The 21,018-nt window shown below is 40.3% G+C and overlaps 1 long non-coding RNA gene across 2 annotated transcripts in view; it reads left to right on the top strand.

Annotated features, from left to right (window-relative positions):
* The first annotated feature begins 1,096 nt into the window (after positions 1 to 1,096).
* The window catches only part of LOC125975469 (uncharacterized), a 49,570-nt gene continuing 29,648 nt past the window's right edge, over positions 1,097 to 21,018 (top strand). For both annotated transcript variants that reach the window (XR_007483961.1, XR_007483963.1), the window contains exons 1-4: positions 1,097 to 1,175; positions 1,647 to 1,814; positions 2,863 to 2,918; positions 6,977 to 7,068. This is a non-coding gene — a long non-coding RNA (uncharacterized lncRNA). The remainder of the gene's footprint in view (positions 1,176 to 1,646; positions 1,815 to 2,862; positions 2,919 to 6,976; positions 7,069 to 21,018) is intronic.

The raw sequence follows: 21,018 nt of genomic DNA, 5'->3' as shown, positions 1-21,018 counted from the left end.
TGTGGCTTACATCTTTCTCGGAAACCTCTCCTCCACATTTTTTTTTGAGGGGGGGATTTAGATCCTCCTCGGCTAAAGCAGAAAAATGGGGCAGTGAGGCAGTGCCACTCGAAAAAGCTTTTTCCAATGCCGTCAAGTCTGCAACTTTTTAGGGGGTTACACTATTGACATTTAGCTACCAAAACATCCCAACACTCACTCAAGGTATTTGTTGAAAGAGGGCAGTGAGCGTGATTGAAAACATAGATAGAAAGCAATAGATGTGCAGACAGGAGATAAATATAGAGAAAAGCAAGATGAAGGTGGGGGAGCCGATACGGAAGACAGAGCGATATCACACTTTCTACCTACTGTATATCTCCATCTCTCTGCCTCCAGCTGGGGCGGCAGAAGGAGCGGGAGATAGCGTTTGCCCTTGCAGGCTGTAATGAAGCAGCGGCAGGATAGATGAGTCACTTGAACACGGGCGCAGAAGAACTCCACACTCCAACATCATTCAGGTCAGCTGAGTGATGTTGCATGAACTTGTGTTTGTGCGTGGGGGTGAATCTGAGCCAGAACGTGTGTGTTTGAGTCAGTGATGGCTTGCTGGTGGTTGGTATTGGTTAGTGTTAGTGTGAGGGACAACTGAGACAGATGCTGATTATATGGGAGACTTGATGGAGTAATAAAGATGCTGCAAGATAAGGAGTGTGTGATAAATGACGATCATGCTGTAACATGAATGGTGCTAGTTGGTCATTTTGCCACCTTGAAAAATGTATAAATATTCATCTTGGTAGGTCAAAACCAAACATTTTATTTATATGTTCGATACCAGTGGTGCTCATTACGTCGATCCCTACTACTGGTCGATCACATGATATTTAAAAAAAAAATAAAATAAATAAATAAATAAACAAACAAATAAATAAATAAATAAATAAATATATATATATATATATATATATATATATATATATATATATATATAAATTAATAAATATATTATATATAAATATATATATATATATATTTTTTTTTTTCAATAATCCATCCCATCGCTTGATTGACAGACAGGTAAGCCTATTGGGAGGCAAGCACAGTGAACTGCACATGCGCAATAGACAGTGACCACACCCCCTCACCGCAGCGGCCAAACGCCCATACACAAACCTGGCGCCAACGCACGGATGGTAAGCACTCGCTTTTTTTTCTCTTAAACTAAAAAAAAGTCTATGACCATCATTGCTGGCCCAAGTAGGAAGCCAAAAATGTATCACTTTCATACGGAATGGGAGTTGGACTTTTTTCCCCCCCACAATGTCATTTACGTCAATTACACGTCCGTGGTTGATTCACTTGTCTTCAAACAACTAAACTCGGGTAATTACAAAAATACACGCATAATATATCTATATCTATATGAGTCATCCGTGTTCTATACAGTCCCACCAGTCTAAACACGGTGGTGTTGAGTTTTGGAGTTAATTAGCTAAATCCACCTGTTCAGCCATTTTAGTGGCGGCCATTTTGTCATTTTCTAGCCTGAAAATGACATCACAGTTGCGACCAATGAGGGCTCAGCTTGTAATGTCACATGACCAAACTCTGAAAACTGCTGAGCTGGTGACCATTGTACAGTAAAATGTCTATATTTTTCTCAGATTCCGTGAGGCGGGGTATGTCATGGGGAGACAGATAGAGACGTCATCATGCTGTTAGTGGGCCTGGTGCCACATCAGCACTTTTACAGTTCACCCAAGGACTCCTGCATCCATCTCTCACCCAGGGAAAGCGAGAGAGGCAGATGCGCTTTCTGTGACTGAGCTCAAGTAAGTAACAGGATGTCGAAATGGGAGATGGTGGGAGTGGCTGGGTGCCAGGATGTGTGCAAACTTAGTAAGAAATTGCTCTTGAACAGATTTCACAAACATACAAGAATATGTAAACAATATTTTTGGATTATATGATATTTTACCATGACATATAGATTCTTTAGTTGCTCATTTAAAAAGTGAGAAAAAGGTCATCACAGTGTGCCAATGTGAACCTTTTACTGTCATGCACGGTGCATTTTGACGATAAATGTCTGTGTCACATTGGCTGCAACCACATGCTACACGTTGACAATGTTGTCATCCTGAGTATGAATCAAAACTTGTCACATGACATTCCCCCTCGTCTAAACTCTTGCCTCATTACCTCGCTTGCCTCTGTGTGGTAATTTTCAAGTACAAAGGTGACAAAATATTGAACTCATAGATTATCATCTCATGTTGAAAGCCTCGCGGTAATGTTGTCATGTCCCCTGGAGACTTATGGCAATTTAAGCAGCAAGTGGAATTGAAGAGCACCGAAAATAGTTTGACTTGGTTGGGAATATAAAAGGGCATGAGAGAGAGAGAGCTGCATGTGTTGCCATGCACATGCTTTTATTTTGCGTGTGAAGCCAAAAGCAGGCCTGGGGAAATGTCCTTCACTACTCTCTCACTGAATTTTGGGATGTAGGAGGTAAATGACTTTGCACTGAGCTCCATGGAGAAGCTTTTCATCCGTGTCGCATTTACAGGCCCCGTCTTTAACCCAATGTCAAAATGGTCATCGTCCGAAACTTCTCTGAAGTTGAACCGCCTGTCATCATGCGTGGGTGCCATACACAGGGATCAAATATTTTTTCCAATGAAATATTTTTTATTTCCTAACACCTGATGGATTTTAATTTCACATAATTAGGGTGGAGAATTTAAAAAGGAGAATTTAAAATAGATTTTGACCTAACCTTTGCAGAGAATGTCATGTTTTGTTTTTGCTAAATCTCAAACACACTGGTCAGATCAGACCGTGACTACAAATAAGTGTTTGTCTTTTTTTGTATTTCAGTGGGTGCTCGCTCAAGGAGACTGCAAAAAAGAAAAAAAGAAAAAAAGAAAGATGAGGTAAGATTGCGTTTTGAAGCGTAACCGGAAAAAGAGGTGTTGTGTCCTTTAAGCCACAAGGTTATGCAGCATTTTATCAAATCTCCTCTGACATTATCTTCCTTTCCCGCCTTGTGAAAGCTAAACCCTGGTTGCAAAAATTGCCATACTGCAGTCTTCAAACGTTTTCACATCCCCGAGCATTTTGTAGCCCCGACTTGTCTTTGTATGCACATCTAGAATCAATTCTGTTTTTGATGGAGGGAAATGTACAAGTTCAGTTTGGCGGAGCTCCTGTTGTTTACACTGTGCTCCACTTTTTAACAGCTTCATAATCAAAAGCACCCCCTCGCTCGACTATGTGTTGAACTCCGAGTCGTAATGGAGGAATAAATTGAAGTTTCTGCCATTTCCGCATACGATTTTATGTTTTTATACGCAGCTCATTATTTCACACACAGACACATGTTGGCAGACGCGTTTTGAAAAGAATGTGTGTGTTGTATTTACGGGGACTTCAAAGCATTTTGCTTTCTATAATTCGGATGTAATTCCGGCAAAGTCGGCGCTTTTGTAATTACACTTAAACTGCAGATTGCAATTAATGAAAGCAGATCTTTGTTGTCGACTGCGTCGTTGCCAGCTGCTACGAAATCGTTATTCGTGACCGACACGGGTCAAGAAGTGCAGATATTGTTGATCATCAAACGGTTTTAGAAAGTGACTAAATTCTCGTGGAATATTTTCCTCAGAATCCTACAATGGTTAAATTTTCAAGAGGTTCTCATGTAAGATTTCTGCAAAACTTGCAAGACTTCAACTCGGTGAAATTCATTTGAAAGGAATTACGCAAGTACGTTTGAACCCATTTTCCAGTCAAACATTTTTTCCATACTTCAGTAGTTCCATACTTGTCCAGTAAAACTAAATTTTAAAATAACCGATAAAAATGTTTTCTTAAATTTAATAACAGCTAAGATTTCACCTTTGCTAAGTTTTTAATGCAATAGAAAAATGTTCCCTGTAATAAAAAAATATATTCAACAAGTTCACATCAACAGACCCATTCAAGTAACAGTATGAGTATCAGTCTGCAATTAATTATATATTTATATGTTCTGCCTTTTCAACAATATATAAAACATTTGCATATTTATCCATGCCAGCATGGACAGCTATCCAGTTGAAGCATGTGTTGATGCTGCTTCTGCCGCTGCTGCCGCTCGCTGCTGCTGTGTTTGTGGTAATGAAGGCTGAAGATGGTGTTTATTTGGAGCTGCTTAATTAGCAGCAACAGTAATGAAGCCACATGGGACACAGTGTTGGGATCTGAACAGCCAGGACGGGATGATTATTTAGACTGGATTTGTCCAAGAAGCTGTTCTTTTTACTTTGTACACAACACACACACTCACATTCATTTGTTGATCTTCTGCCAGAAAAGGTACGTGCGCAGACACATCGCCCCATGTGTGAACGTTATGCACATGTTTGTTTCTGCTTCGCTATTCAAAATATATACACGCGTGTGTGTGTGTGTGTGTGTGTGTGTGTGTGGAGTTTAAAGCAAAAGCTTCCAGAGATTATTTGCTGTTTGTTTTCATGAGGGGCAACTTGATCAGAGAGGTTTTGTTGCTAACGGCCTCAAATTTGCAGGAATTATTTTTGAAAATTATTTTCATCATCTTTAAATTGCCAATTAAATCAGCACCAAAGGGGATTTGTGTAGACTGTGCTAGTCAAATCAGACTAAGGGAAAGTAAACACTGGTTTTGAATAATGTTGGTCCAGAGTGACACATGACACTCATTTTAATTGCTTTGGAAAGTCACATGACGTAAACGGCTCAGTTTATTTTAACCGCCATGTTTGCCAGAAGTGACTCCTAAATGCTATTATGCTAGCTGTTATGCTAGCAGTAGTTCATTTAATATAAACGCAATAGCGCATTTTTTAGCTAACTTGCTATTGTCACTCTCTCATTGTAGTTTTATTTATTTTCCTATATGGGTCTCTTTGTCTTTGTTGCTGGCCCAGATGTCAATTTCAACATTTTAGCAGACACAAGCTGACAAGCAAGATGCTGAAACGGCAATAAGACTGACAACACACGCGTTCTCGTTTGTTTCCTGCCCCCCTGCCCTCTGTCGGTTTCACACGCATACACTTTCTTCCTCTTCCCTCCTCCTTTTCCCAAGGTTACCAAACTAGCTTATGGAGCAGAATGATGTATCTATCTTTGTATGTATGTACGGTTTTTATTCGTCTTGCTGTGAGTAAGTTCATGTCATCACCTGAGGGTGGCGGTATTGAGTTTTGTTTTCTCACTCTGTTGCTCCAACCTGAGGAAACAACTGTTGTTGGTTAACATTTGTTGCAATGCGGGAGATAGAACTTTCACGGCCCATGGCCTTCCCTTTCAATTTTTTATTTTTTTTGTAGAATGCTGTATTGTACAGTTAAGAAGCTTTTGCAAAATCCTCCGAAAGAAATAAACAAAACATTCTGGATCGTCTCCCAAATTTAATGGGTTGTTCTTTTGGGGATTATATTTCTTAGTTTTTACACAAACTAAAACATTAGCTTTGGGCAAAGGTGTTAAAATGAAACCATTGGGTGGACAAGGCAGGACGAGTGAAATATAAACTGATGATAGGAAAAAAAAAAGCTATAGTGAAGCAAAAAAAAAAAAATCAATACTTGACTGCTGGGTGTTGACGCGGTGGTGCCAACTGTTTCCTCTAACTTCCTTCACAGCTCGAGACACACATACACAGATGCGCATATTTTAAAGAGCGTGTCAACAGTTGTTAAGACATTGGGATTACCGACTGTCTGAATGTTAAGCAGCCGGACTCCATTTGCCTGTTAATGCCTTCTGTGTAAAAAAACAAACAAAACCTGTGTAAATGACAGCAATATAAACAAAAGAGAGCACATACCGCTGTTAAGGTGTCACCTGAATGATTTATAAGCGAACAACTCAGACAGGTGTCAACCAGATAAAGACTCGAACATAAAGTTGAAGAGTTGAAGAGCTGGACTTAGTTCTACTCCAGTCCTCTAGGAGGCTGTAATCATTGGCAGAGCTAGGATTTCTTTCTTCCCGGGGATATCTCAATTGGTCCACAAAACAAAATAAATTTACAAACAAACCAAAATTATTCAGACACTAATTAAAAAAATCAATATGTTTCATATGGGGGAAATGTTAAAAATAAAATCCAGAAAAAAAATGGGAAAATTCACAAAGCATATTCCAAGGGAGTCCAGTGCCCCCATGAACCCCCCTCTAGCTCCGCCAGTGGCTGTAATGAGGAAAACAAATTTTTATGTAGTCTTACTTATGGAGTTAATCCTTAAATTGCTACACATTGAGGCTTTAACCTTTTGTCCAATTTTAGGAGTATTTTCACAAAATTGTGGCTCAAATTCCACATTGTTCAACCTCAGGGTCATTTGACTAAGAGGTATGCAACATTTCTCATGTAAGGGAAAATAGATTTTAGAGTCGCCATTGATTTAAATGGGGGGGGGGGGGGCACATCTTTTTCACTCTTATCATTGATAGCAGTAGTACAGCCTAGGGCAGATCCACTTCTTGATTTGACGCCTATTATTCTTTCAGTATATAAAGCTTCTCTCCAGCATGTATGGGCAATCTTGCGAGCAGCATTGAATAGCTCCACAATAGAATTTCCTAGCAAATTGGGAAAATTGATTTGCCAGGTAAGGAAAAAAAGATTTTTCATGATCAATATTAGTCACAAGCATAACAATTCTCGCAGCTTCTACAGTACGAGAGAACATACGAATTGAGACTTCTTACCAAGTTACTAATACGCGGTGTAACGTGAAGAACAGAGGACAAACCTGTAGGACGGCCCACCCGGTGAACATCTACAGAGTGTGCCATGACAGTCCAAAGCAATTAAGTCAGTCAGCGCTGTCAGCTCCACTGTAGCTCGGGGTTGCATTATTGATCTTAAGCCAGTTTAAAGTTGTCAGAGAACACCGCCGCCGCCACCGCCACCCCTCCGTTTTCATGCACATCACCTTCTTTCTCATTTGTGTTTCAGAGGTGACTTGAAAGCGAAATACCAAGCCCTCCTATCGGAGTTGATGAGCTGGAAAGATGAAGGTTGAAAGCGCACACGAGGGCCTTCACAGGGTGAGTGTGAGAAAAGTGCCCACCTGTAGCGCAAGTGCTTCGACATTTGTGTCACAGGCGATATATTTCACACCGGTTTGACACGTGGTCGCCTATTGTAACTGTTATTCCCTCACATAAATGCAAAATTGTATGTTTCCAAAAAAGTATGTTGCATAATATCACAAAGACTTGAGTGACGTTTATTTACTGACACCAAAACATTCTGCAGGAAATATCAACTGATCAATATTACATTAAACCAGAAATGAGACGTGCCCTTTGTAACTCTGTTATCACAAATCGTAATGTAGCTTTAAAAAAAAAAAAATCTTTAATTTTGTTGCCAATAAACAAGGCCCAATTAGGAAACTAAGGACGTAGAACAAATATAAAGATGCCTTTTCTCTAAATATCCTAAATGTTCCAGATGAATTTAGAAAAAATAAAATAAAATAAATTTAAAAAATGACATAATTCATTTTTTTAATTAAGCATTTGTTACAATTTCTGGTGGATGCCTTGATTACTTTTGTTTCACATATTTTATCATTGACTCAATCCATTCCGAGTATGCACGTACCTGTGAAATTGTTTTGTTTTCTGCTTGTACCTTGCGTCGATATTGCTTTAATTATTTATTTATAATGTTTGCTTGCGCGGCACCGACTAAAAAAAATAAAGGCTGAAACGAAGAAAAGAATTAAAAGCAAAAAAATAATATGCATTACCTGAAGTTATTTGCTTTGCTGTAATTCCGAGCCTTCTCTCAATACAAGCCTGGAGCAGAGGGAATTTACATAAACCTGCAACAGCGGCGCTTTATCATTTAATTGCTCCCCAGTGTAAAAGACACCTTAACATGCAAATAATACAGAAATTCTGAATTAAAATCCCAATACAGAGAGTCTTGAATGGGGCATTTGTGAGTAGTTGACAACTGCAGCCCCCTCTTTGCTTCGGCTTTTCAATTTTCTGCAGGCTGATAGCGCAAGTGACATCCGAGCTTTTAAGTGGGACTCGACAAATGGCAGGTATGTTGATGAGTCTGCTGTGCGCTTTGGATCGCAAGCCTTTCGGGAAAATAGTTAACATTAATGGGCAAGCCTATTATGGGGAGAATTTTGGAGAATTATATACCATTAGGAAGGCATTTTATTTCATTGGCAAGGGTTTAACAGTCGAATGATTGATTGCTAAGAAGTGAGTCTGTTGATGATTTGCATCTCTCATCAATGAGTCGAAATAGAGTGCAGTACTCTGCAATTGCAACAGGGGCGCTGTTGAGTTCATCCCAATGGAAGAACATATATTTTAAATACTGTAATTCTCATTATTAGCTGCAGTTTTCATAAAATCTATACATTATCAGTATAATGTTAGGTTAGTTTGAGTTTGCGGAATTATTTTTTCTACTGTGCAAGATTGCTGAATTTGATTGAAAATATATCCTGGTAAGAAATATATATAAAAAAAAGGAGATGAATTGAAAAAGAAATCTAAATATCTGATCACTATTTGGTGCAGTTTTTGTATTTTCTGTGAAAAAAAAAGACCATTATTTTGTGTTAAAGCTAAAGAAGGAGATTGTTGATACTGAAAACTATTAGGAACACTTAAAATGTGAACATGTTGTAAAAAAACCCCCAACTTTTTGTCCATACCTATAGTTTTCTGCATATACATATCGTTTTAGTCAGCATTTACGCCCATTTCTATTGAGTGCACACGACGAGTTCAGTCTCACTTCCAATAACGTTCTTGTGAGACAGTGTAATGCAACGTGAACGATGTCATGTCCGGATCGGCTCTCCCTGAAAAGCCTCTTAATGAGCGTAATATTAGTCCAAAATTCAATTCAGGCTTGACAAAGCACATTAATTAACAAGAACCGGGTTGTTGCCTCTCCTTTGAGTGCCTGCGTAGACCCAGGAAGGCTTAACAGTGTCGTTTACCTGCATACCAAGACATGCTGAGTAAGTCCTTCTCTGAACACTGATTGGTCCCCGTGGACACGTGGACTCGCTGATTGGTCCTCGCTATACACAGGGAAGCAGGCAGACAGTCCTCATAAAGAGAGATGGATGTTTAATATCTTGCGGCTCCCTCGATGTGTGTTTGGCCCCGTGTCTCTTATGTGTTGTTGATCGCATTGTTGAGCGTGTTTTTTTTTTTTTTTTTTTCTCGCTATTGCTTTTGTCTGTAAAACTTCCTTGACTCTTTTTCTGTCCTCCCCCCCCTCTCCCCTTTTCCTCTTTGTTTCCTCCAATGGTAACTTTCATCAAATGCTCTTCTGTGTGAAATGAGACGGAGGAGATTGGCTTGGAGTATTAGCGCTAGAGAGGGGGAGAGAGAGATTCAGTAAGGAGGTTGTAAAAATGAGTCCTCCGCGGGGAAATGCCCACAGCTGTATTAAGATCTGTCTCCTTGTCTTTTAAATGGCTCCCATTCTCCAACTAATTGTTTTGAAGCCAGCCTTGTAAATCCCTGGCGAGATCTGGCGCTACTTGCAGAATTAGCCCGGAGTTACAGAAATATCTCCCTTTTTATCAATCTTTGAGAGGGGAATCTATCTAGCACCCTCCCCCTTGTCCTCCCTCAATATGTAAAAGTCTTTCTGCGAATCTTCTATTATACGATTGATAAAAAGCGTTCATTCATTTCACCAGCAACAGGAAATGGACAATGTGGCAGATGTTGACAAACCGTGGTGATAATTAGAAAGAATGTCAGCCAGACCTCAGCAAAATTGGGTGGAATTATTTTTTTTCCATTGTTACAGTGGCGTTTGGCCAAATGTATTGTACAGCATTGTGTTACAATCATTTATGCATTTATTTTTAGACACTCATATATGCAGTTTTCTTTTTCCTCTGAATTTTATGCAGACATAGAAGTGAAATTTCTAATTGGTGATCTCATTTGTTTTGTTTGCTTTACACAATCATGCAAAAATAAAAGAAAATATTTTTTTGTGGAGGTAAATAATTTTCGATGAAGAAAATAGACGAGTCCACCAGTTGCTTCATGTTCAAATTAAGCTCCTTTTAATTTAAAAAGAAAAAAATCCTCATAAACATCCAAAGTGAAATTCAAATCCCACTTAACAATTACCTCAACACAAATCTAACTTAATATTTTATACTCCTCTTAACTCTACAGTAATATATCTTTTTACATTAAATAACTTTGTCTGCCACTAATCGTCTTTAAATATATTTTTTTCCTGGAGTTCAAACTCAAAGCGCGCTAACGAGTTAAAGTTTCTAATGAAAACTCCCAAAGCGCTAAACAACCTTGGGCAACAATGTTGTATGGCGCAGTCAAGCCAAGGTGAAGGGACTGTACATCAGAAGGTGGAGATAGTAGCGAGGAAACAAGAGAATTAAAGTATTAAATTGTTGCTTTGCGAGCATGACTCAATGTCAGCCCTGAATCAACAACCTTGTCAACTTGCTATATTTATCCCTGCACAATGTGACTTTGGAGGAAAGTACGGCCTTCCCTTTTGTATGCAAGTCAAATGAAGCCAAGTTAGTTTGACTGATATGGATATTACCGAGCTGGATATTACCACCGAAGCAGCTTTTTCCATATTCATGCTGATTATTTTTGGTCTTTTTTTTTCCACACAAAGCGGGATTAAATGCTGCCTTCTGAACAGTCAGAAACCAATCAGTGGCTTTGATGTGAAGCCTTGGCAGACGAAGGGTTGGGAGAAGTGAAAAGGGGAGGGAAGCGAACGGCTGTTTGGGGGAGAAGTAGAGTTGAGAGAGGGAGAGAGCGGGCAGGGGGGGGGGGGTGAAAAAAAAAAGGTTGTAAACAGATGAAGGAAACGAGAGAGAAAAGCCAGCACACTTGAGAAGGACCCGGAGAGAGACGCAGAGTTGAAAGAGCGTCCGTTCTGGTCAAGATGAGATGGTTGATTGCGTATGGACGCCATCCAGGAAGTATCCGCAGCGGATTGGAAGTCCTTTGAGAGCTTGTCTTTTAATCATGGCTGCCGGGGCTTTGGGAACCCGTCTCACCGAGGAGAGGATACTCTTAATTAGACAGCATCCACGTTGAAGCAACACCCTGCACAAGCATGATTACACTTTGTTTCTCGCTCATGCCAACAAATGTATTGAAAGTTATGCTAGCTTTGGGTGACCTTTTGACACATTGGTAACATTAAACAGTTTGCGATAGTTAGATTTTTAAAGAAAAGTTGTCATATGACTACAAGGACGGTGCCAGGATTTTTTTTTTCCTCTCCCGAGGCTAAACAGTGGCTTGACCAGAGCTCGGAAAATGATTTATGAATATGTTTCAGAATGTCAAGTAAAATAGTACATAAACTTCTCACAGGGATTTTGATCTACGAATTAACACACAGATTTGTCTGTCAAAATAAAATAGTTGCAAGGAAGAAGCAGCTGATGAATAATAGCTGAATGATTAAAAATAAATTTGACTAGCTTAGATTATTTTAGAGTTAGATCACTATCATATTTTTTTAATAATTGTTTTTAGGAATTTCGGGGGAAGTCATGAATTTTCTGGGAATAAGTACATATTTTTCTATAATTCTATATTTTTAGATTGTGTAATCATTAATTTATTTTGTATTTCATTTGGGTAAGGAACCATATTTAATATAGATATATTTTTGAACATTTAACACTTATTAATACTTCTCTATTTGGATAAATATTGCATGATATTTTCAAAATGTCCACCAAGTTTGTATTGTGGTATAGCGGTCGATTCATACAGTAATGCACACTCAACCTGCTCCGCAAATGTGACAAGGCTAAACATGCTAAACGTCGTAGCCGCAATCTCGGCAGTTTGGGGTCGGACTCCGAGGCAAAGTTTTGAGCCAGAGCTTGCCCTCTAAGCCAAGAGCTGCCCCAAAGCCAGGCAGGCACTGACAATGTGACTGATGCTAGCTGGCAGCTGGCTACACACTCCTACAGTTAGAGAGGTGAAAAAGATAGAGAGAGACAGCGGGGGAGAGATGAATGATTCAGGTCATGTGTCAGAACCGGATTGATTTGGATCCCGACCAAAAACACTGATGGCTTACGTCGACGTAAAGATGGATGGAGTGACAAAGAAAGAATGACTAATAGATTTTGGATAGCACAAGTTGCCAGCTGGCTCCTGTTGAATGGAGGAGGTCAGTGGGAATTAGCCGGACGTATCCCGTCGCGGGATTGCTTGTCCTGCCGAGATTGGGATCTGTTGCTATTTCAGCACTCGGGTGAACTATACAGCTTCATGTCTCAACAAAGAGCTCACATCTCTCGCACAATGCAAAACGGCACAAAGCCTTGCAGATTTTCAGAGTCGTGGAGCTTTAAGTCCATGCTAGCTGCCTCATCCCTGTGTACTGCAGAGTATCTCATCAATTCTCCAAGCATTGTCTCGCTCCGCATTGTCCTCTAAAGCGGCCAGATGCCCACAAGCCACCAAACACCGGAGCAGACACAATAGACGGAAGCCGAGTTTTGGCACGGGGAAGCTGCACGTAGTCACAATTAACACATGCACAAACTCACCTATGGCGCACACATGCTCATGCATACCCGCGGAAGGCTCAGAGGCAAAAAAAAAAAAAAAGTTGGCGGAATAACAACGGAGGGCCCGGGCTCCTATACGAGCCTCGTGGGGTTTAGGATGGACACACATTGCAACATCATTCCAGAGGCCACTTCCTGAAGGCTTGGACGAGTGATGCAGGGAGAGATGTTCCTCAGCCAGGAGGATCACATCAAATGAAACAAATGATGTTGATGTGGAGTAGAAAGAAGAGGAAAAATGGTGTCCATTCAAAATTAGATTGTCGAAAAATGGCATGACCCTGAGCTATCGTAACACGGGCGATTGAAAGAGAAAAGAAAAAGCAAAAAAAATGCCCACATGGGGGCCACGTTATTAAACTGGGATGTCAGAAAATGTTAAATTTATCTGATGAATGTCATTTTTGATTTGGAGTTGGACTTTGGCATGATTGTTTTCCTTTTGCGTAGATGTTGAAAAAATCTTGAAGGAAATGGATTTAGGCTGAAAACTAGATGTTGCGTCTCGTACTACAATTTTTAGTGTTCTGGCCCCGACACTTTGGTGTGTTTTAGTGTTTGGGAGTTTTTATATCAGTTGTTTTGTATTATTGTCCTCGTTATGCAAAATTAATGAAAAAAAAAAAGGTCAATTTAGGGTGGGGGCACAAAATATCATCCTGTGGACCGAAAAATAGCACCCGAGCCTCATGTTTGACACCACCCAACCCATACATGATCAAACTGAGGCTCTTTTGGCTGAACAATGACAGGGACTCATGTTGCTAGTGGATTTTGCAGCTCAGCGCGTGACGTGGCGTGTTTGATTGTGCGACAGACGGACTACGTGTGTACTCAGTTGTGTTACCAAGGCTAGGCAAGGCGGCTTTATTTAGCGCATCTCACGAGATGCATGTTGCTTCTAAAATTTATATTTATAATGGGTTAGTATGATTGACCTTATGTCTGAGAACGTTACAGTGTCCAACATTTTCATACATAAAGAAACGTACCCTCAGGGAGAGTCAGTCGAAATTGATGCTACAAGTGATATTTCTGGTATGAAAGCGAGGTAGTGACATTTCAGCCAGACAGCCATGAGACCACCCGTCTGGTGTCTGGCTTTGTGAATATTTGCCGCCGCATCAGCTAATAAAGATCAACACTTGACAATCTGCTTGATGTCTGCAAGGAGACACTTTTTCTAAATAAGGCAATTGGCAGGGCAATACGCTGCAAGCTGTGACACGTCCTCCGAAGATGATATGGAAGAGTGTGTGTAAGTGTGACATTGGTTCATTGGGTAATAAATATCCGTTGTTATTGGGCAATGCTTCCAAAAATATCCGAGTGCGTATTTACAACAACAGGCAATAAACCTGGGCAGAGTAATTGCAGCAGTGTGTATTGTGAATCCCGCCATTTTATCTACCATAAAACAACTGCTGTATACGTGTATCAATAAATAAGCGGTTGAGAATGGAATTTAATGTGCTTAGGAAGTATTCCACGAGCATATTTTTATTTCAATTCTCTGTTGACCAATCAACGGAGAGCAGAATGTTTAGTACCGCTATACGCAAGCTATTCATATCAATGCAACCGGTGCCTAGTGTGCTGAAACGGTATTTTGGAACCATTTACAATAGAGACTCCGAAAAACAAAATTTTTTTTTTAGTCAGAAATGAAGCTAAATCCTGAATTATTGAATTTGTCTACTGTAGGAATGGGCAAGTATTGAGATTTCAAGTATTTCAAGGTTTTCTGTACTTGTACATTTTCTGTTATTGACTCATAAGTTTTTGTGGTATCGGTACTTGTATTAGTATTCGATGACATATCAAATCCTACTAAATTCTGTTAGCTCACACTATGATGCAAAAAAATAGTTTTGGAACTGTTTAAATTCCAATGCATAGATACCTTCTGTCAAGGTGCCCATGAGCCAGGCATGCTCCAGAAGTTCATCATACAGGTTCTTTGGATGTTTCTGTGCAAGTTGAAATCCCCTTTGAGGCCTTCTAATAATAATGCTGTGCCCAAAGGTTCAGGATGACATGCAGGATTATCTTCCTTCTCCCTGTACTTATCATGTATGTGCTTACCTGTCCATCTCTCCATCCCCCCCCCCCCCCCCCCCCCCCCCCCCCCCCCCCCCCTATCCGTGCCTGTTAGCGACAGCTCCAGCGCGGGATACTTTGGGCAGGAAATTCTGTGTCTTGACTAGCTGTCTTCTCGGTTGACAGCGGAGTAGCTGAGAGCTGAAGAATCAGGAAGCATCTTTTATCTTGTCTGTCTCCTGCCTTTTGCTCCCAACTCTGCATCTTCGAGCGAGACAGAAACTGTTGGGTGTGTGCTTGTTGGATGCTGCTGATGATGTCGGGAGTCGGTGGGGGTGATAAAAGCAGGACAGAGGAGGGAAATAATATTACACAGAGAGAAATGAGAGAAAGTCAGACAGAAAGCCGATGGCGGCGGCGGCGGCGCTCTAAGAAAATGCTTTGTTTCCTCTCCTGGCTTTTTTCTTTTTTTTCATGTAGTCAGACAAACCCACAGTGCTCCGATGGCGAAACAGGCGCGGCAACTCCAGATGAAGAATGTCAGCTGGTGGTTAGGAAGCTCACGCAGGCTGCTTATCTGCCGCTTTCTCCCCAAATGCCTTCCAACTTGCTCCTTCACTCTCTCTTTTGTCTTGCTCGTCTTCCTTCCCTCCTGGCTGAGCTGTCGCGGGGAACTCGAGATGAATGATCCCGCCAAACATCTGATCACTAACAGAAAATTGCCAGGCAGGATGTATTGAGCCCGAGAGTTTGAACCACTGCCACAGATACTCGTGTGAAACTATACGAGGGGACTAGTCAATTAAGGACTTAAAATAGCTGGATTGATTGATTGTAATTGACAAATTTTTGCCTCGCTGACTAATTTAAAAAAAATTCAAAAAAACAATACATTTATTTTTTAATTTTAATTTATATAATAAAAATTATGTAAAAATAATTTAAAAAATCAAAATAATAATAATTTTTAAAAAATACATAAAATTAATCAACATGTTGCACTTTTTGTAAAAAAATAATAAAAGTAAAAAAAATGGTTGCCGCATTAAAAGTCCCAGACATTGACATATCCCGCATGTTGTTTAGAAAGCACAGTGACTTCTTCCGCCCGACTGAGATTTAGCACCGCTAATCTCCAGTCAGCACTTCTGTCTGAAGCTTAATGGTTTTACTGTGCTGTGGTGTGGCTGCAGTATTGTATTTGACATTCACACACACACGCACACACACACACACACTCGGTACATGCATATGCACAGTCGCCCAAATGCATAGACTGACCTTGACTAAGAAGCTCTCTAAAGTCTAATAGACTTATAGAGCCTTTTCCCCGCTTCTCCCGGCATACACGTAATTTAATGTGCTATCGTTGGCTGTTGGAAATGTTCACCCTTTACTGTCTAATCAGCGAACACGTTCTAGATGAATAGAGTCCGGGAAATAGAAAGCAAATCAGAGCACGGAGTATGTATCTAAGGACGTTAAAAAAAACAGTGGTGGCTTAATGCCTGATTGGTGATATCAGGAATACTGTATCGTGATTGGTCAACATAACACTTCACAATTACTAATCAGAAGAAGTGTAGACTTTTTTTTTTTTCCCCCGTCAATATGAATCAAAAGTAGATTATTTCTTTTTGTGAAGCACAGATTGGAACCTTTTTTTAATTTGTCAGCCTTCAGCGCTCGCAATATTAATTTTACACTATCATCTGATTTCAGCTGTACGGAAAGGATTTAGATTTATTTCATGACTCCTTAAAAGGCAATTGATCAATTAGTGATCATGCGGCTCCATTTGCTGTGTCGTTTATGTTTGACTACTATCGGGTGATAATAAGTCTTGGCGGGAAAACGTCTTCCTTGTTCGTGCTCGCGACATTAGTTTTATTTTCATATCGTTTATTCCTGTGTGTGATGCGTGCAGCGCTAATTTAATGTCAATGCTTGGTTTCCCCCCAGCGTGCTGATTCCCCTCCGTCAGCAAACCACAAGCTGGTAAATCGACCTCCATTATTATGAGATTAACTCGAATGGTCAAGGATTCCGAGATCTCCTCGACAATGTCCCCCATCACAATTTGAATTCCTGATTTATTTTTTTTAATTGGTGCTGTAGGCAAGTTTAGGAAAGGTTGTTTTATTGGTTATCTACTCTTGGTGCATCTCTCCATTTCCCATCGTGGTTATCACGTTGAGGGTCAGGAGGTTTGGAGCCTATCCCAGCTGTCTTGGGGTGAAAGGCAGGCTGCATCCTGGACTGATCTCCTGTCACTGACATGCAGAGACAGACCAATCACCCTCAATTCAGAGTTGGACCTATTCCTGAGAAAGCCCTCCTCCATTTTGCAGGTCAAAGAAGGAATCCAATTTTTTTTTGTCTCCAATTCCAAACGATCCAATCGACGCAAACTCACATTATTGCAATACACTTCTACCTTCCCCAATTTGCCGTTATCTGAAAGAACAGTTATATTTTTCCCTTGCCGATAGTGGGTAGAGAAGATTAAAGAAATCTTGTCTTGACAAGTGAGAAAAAAGGGAGAACAAACTTGAAAAGACTTAACAAAACCCATCGCTGAAAAAGGGAACTTCAAACAGAATCAGAACGTGCAGACGGTGAAGGAAAGATGCAAATGTACCACCTCGGGCAGGATGTCTGCCTCCATAGCTGACTGTCAATCTGTCTTTACATCTACGGTGAATTTCTTTTTCCTGCAAAAAGTGGCATTTATCCCGCATCATCATCATCACGGCTGCAACCGCCGCAATCTTTGATTAGCCTCGTCTTGTTGTCATGTCATCAAATGCCTCTCTTCATTCGCACACTATCCGCGTGACTTCCCATTGCACGGCAACAATAGTGCAAGGGAAAAAAATAAATCTAAAAATAGTACTTTTTAAGGTTGGATCACAATGAGGTTTGATCAGCGCTGATGGGTTTGTGTATCTGACGCTTTACTGGCGGACAAGCTGTCACAGTCGCCTGCTCCGCAAGTCCCCGTGGACTGATTATTATAGAGCTGTTATCTCTGTCTTGCACTAACACACACACACACTCAAATCTCCGTCATCACAACCACTTTAATTAGAACACAGCAGAAGTTTGCATGCATGTGTTTGTGCGAGTGGTCCCGCTCATGCTGTGATTTCCCACCCAGCGTTAAAGAAGAGGGGAGGAAAAAAAAAAATCCCCGAAAAAGGGCCCACTATATGCATGAAAATTATGTAATCCTAATTCCTCACCACAGAACTCTTGTCTGAGGTAATACGTGCGGCTCTTTTTTTTTTGCCCCCTTTTTCAGACGCCACACTCTTTTTTTTTTTTTTTAAATTCTCCGCCTTGTTCTCTTTTCTGTCTGACATCAGAAGCCAGAGCAAAGGCTCGCATGTTGCGCTATGTGTGGGTAATTCCCACTGACAACGGTGTTAATGGATGACAATAGCAGAGAGGAGAGCGCCATATGTCGGAGCCTGGGGCGGCACGGAGAGTGGCAGAGCGCACAAAGGCGAACAAAGACAAGGGGGGAAAGAATGAATCAGGGAGTGGGAGAGAGAAAACGTCACGAAAGAGAGCTAGATAGAAGGTACGAATAAGAGGTAGGGCGAGGAGGGAGCAAACAAAGTGATTCAGGACTGATAATGACAGAAACTTAAAATCACCTGTTTGGTTTTTCCCTCTTCATCTTTGCACTAATATGAACGATCACTTTACCTGATTCCTGATTCGAATCAACTTGCATTCCTATTATGAAGCTGTGGAGACGTCTTTTGCTGCTTTTCCAACGTTCCTTTTTGTCCTTGTGCTTTCACTTTCCCTTTCTGCATGTGTGTGTGCGTGTATGAAGCCATCTGTGATGTCTTCATGTATAAAGATGTCTTCACATATGTAGATTCGAATCCTCAAGTTAATGGTCCCCGTGATGTAAAGAGATAAAAGAGACATGTCAAATATGGCACTGGAATGCAGGAGAACGGCGGAGGGGACAGCAAGGGAGGTAGAAGTTACGATGAAAGGGGAGGGGCTATCTTATTGAAATGGAAATAGAACGAGCCAATTAAAAAAAAAAAAAAACTCACAAGGAGCTTGTTTGTATCTCCAGCTCTCATAGATGATATATACAGCACATTATGACAAAATGAATATGTATAAACGAAACTTCTGAATTATTTTCCGAGTCTGAAAATGTCCTTTTGGCTCCGCAGTCGCAGAGAAAAACGTACAAATGTATTTCTCACTCTTATCGTTCAATGTCACCCCCATATGATGAGAATGACAAGAGCGTAAACAATGCAACAAGTGTTCTAGATGGTTTATTTACTGATTTTTCTGACTGGCACATTGTCTGAGTGTAGCTACATGAGCAAATATACATTTTTGGTATTGAAGAATCGTTTTCTGACCCATTAAGTGAAACTCGATTCTTTCCCGTAGCACCAATGATGATCTTTCATTGCACATTAATTGTGCATTAAGCTAAAAGGTTAATTATTACGTTTATAATCCGACAATATATTGGATTGTATATTATATGCATCAAAATATTATATTATGTATAAAAAACAGACACTTTAAATATGGAAAAATAAAATGTTTTTGTCGGTTTTCTGGGTATTCAATTTAAATGTATGGCTCAAAATATTAAGATTAAATAAAAAAAATGTTTTTTGTTTTAACGTTTGAGGCTAAAAATCAAATTGCCAAATTCCCCAAATTATTCAATTCCCTTTTTAATCACAATAAAACTGGCAAAAATTGATTTACCAAAGCGTAACTGGAAATATTTGTGGAGGAGGCTGTGTGGAAACAGAAGGCGAGCAGGTTGCAGACAAAAACAAGCAGCCAAAGTGATTATACAGTATGTCTGTCTTCACTTCCAGGCCAGTTTGTGTTGCACTCGCCTCTCTTCCTCCTCCTATTTTTACATCAAAAGTGTCTCGCTGTGAAGCTGAATTATGTTTGCGTTGGTCCCCGGAGGATTTCAACTTTTCAAAGTCTACCTGTAAGTGTTCCCAGAATACAGTAGAACCGGTCCAGCCCTAAAGTCATTGAAGCCTTCAGCCACTAGTTGGATGAGAGAACCCCCCTGTTGCCCAAATCAGCCTTTCGCTAACACACTGAAGGACGACGCATCTCCCAGGACCTCATTTGCTGTCATGCGATGCTCTACTGCACCTTCACTCCAAGCGGGTGAAACCGCAGCCGATATAACGAAGCTTCTCGGCGAACACCATCTTTGTCTCTCCTGTGTTTTCGCTTTCTGTCTCCTTTGAAAGCGCGAGGGTCGTGACTCCTCACGCGAGCCCGAAGCTTGGAGAAGGGGGAATCTCATGAAGATCTCCACCCTCTCGATTCTGCCTTTGATTTTGTCATCTTCTCTGTGCCCTTTGGACTTGGGGGAGTGGATGACACATTGCAGGGAGAGGGCAGTTCAAACGGCTTTGCTGTGTTAGTACATACGTACGCCCCGGAGCGGGACATACTGCAATAGTATCTCCTTCGAGTGACATACAAAGATGAACAAAGATGTCTGTTTGAGTTGTTAAAGGGTACCTGGGTGTTTGTGTTTTTGTTCCTCGTAAAATTATTAAAAAAACACTTATTTTTTTATATTTTATACAAAAATGCTTATGCTTATATTTTATAATTTTTGATTTAATTATTTACTCCAAATATTTTTTACATTTGATATTGTTTTTTTTACTCCCAAATTCCATTGAATTAAAAAATTCATACTGTCAAATCACGTTTTGCCACTGAAATGAATTGAAATGTCATTAATCTGTTCCAGGCCCACCCCAAAAAATATTTTTAGAAGAATTTTTCACAATCTGTCAAACTTCTGCTTGCTGTGAAGTATAAAACATATCTTAGATTTTTAACGAGTGATATACACAGTGATGTTAAAGATAAAAAGTTTTCTTTAGAACCCTGGAAATGTAAACTAGGTTGTCATCATTGAGTGAACTAGACTGCTAATGCAAAACCTCAATTGACCATTTGATTTATTATAAAAAAGTATATGTATATACATTGAGATACATCAACATTTACTTTCCAAGGTGCACGTAGTGGACATTGAGTATTTGTTGTTATCTACGTGACATTGCTGATTCAACTAGCAAGCATTAGAATTGGATGGGTTTGTTCCCTGAGGTTCTTACTCGAAATGAACTGTAATCATCGTGCTGCTCGGGTCACTTCCTGCTTAAAGTGCGACTTTGCCTCGAGGTCAACAAGCGCAACCCTCATTATAAGCTTGCACTCGGCTACACTAACGCTGCAGTAAGCCGCGGCTAATTGTTAATTGCCGAGCGCGAGTCATTTAGTTGAAATCCAACGGCTCGTTATTTATATACAAACT

This window comes from Syngnathus scovelli, chromosome 9 (genome assembly GCF_024217435.2).
Source record: "Syngnathus scovelli strain Florida chromosome 9, RoL_Ssco_1.2, whole genome shotgun sequence".
NCBI classification, from domain to species: Eukaryota; Metazoa; Chordata; class Actinopteri; order Syngnathiformes; family Syngnathidae; genus Syngnathus; species Syngnathus scovelli.
Note: the sequence above shows the minus strand (reverse complement) of the source record. Positions and strands in the feature narration are given on the sequence as shown.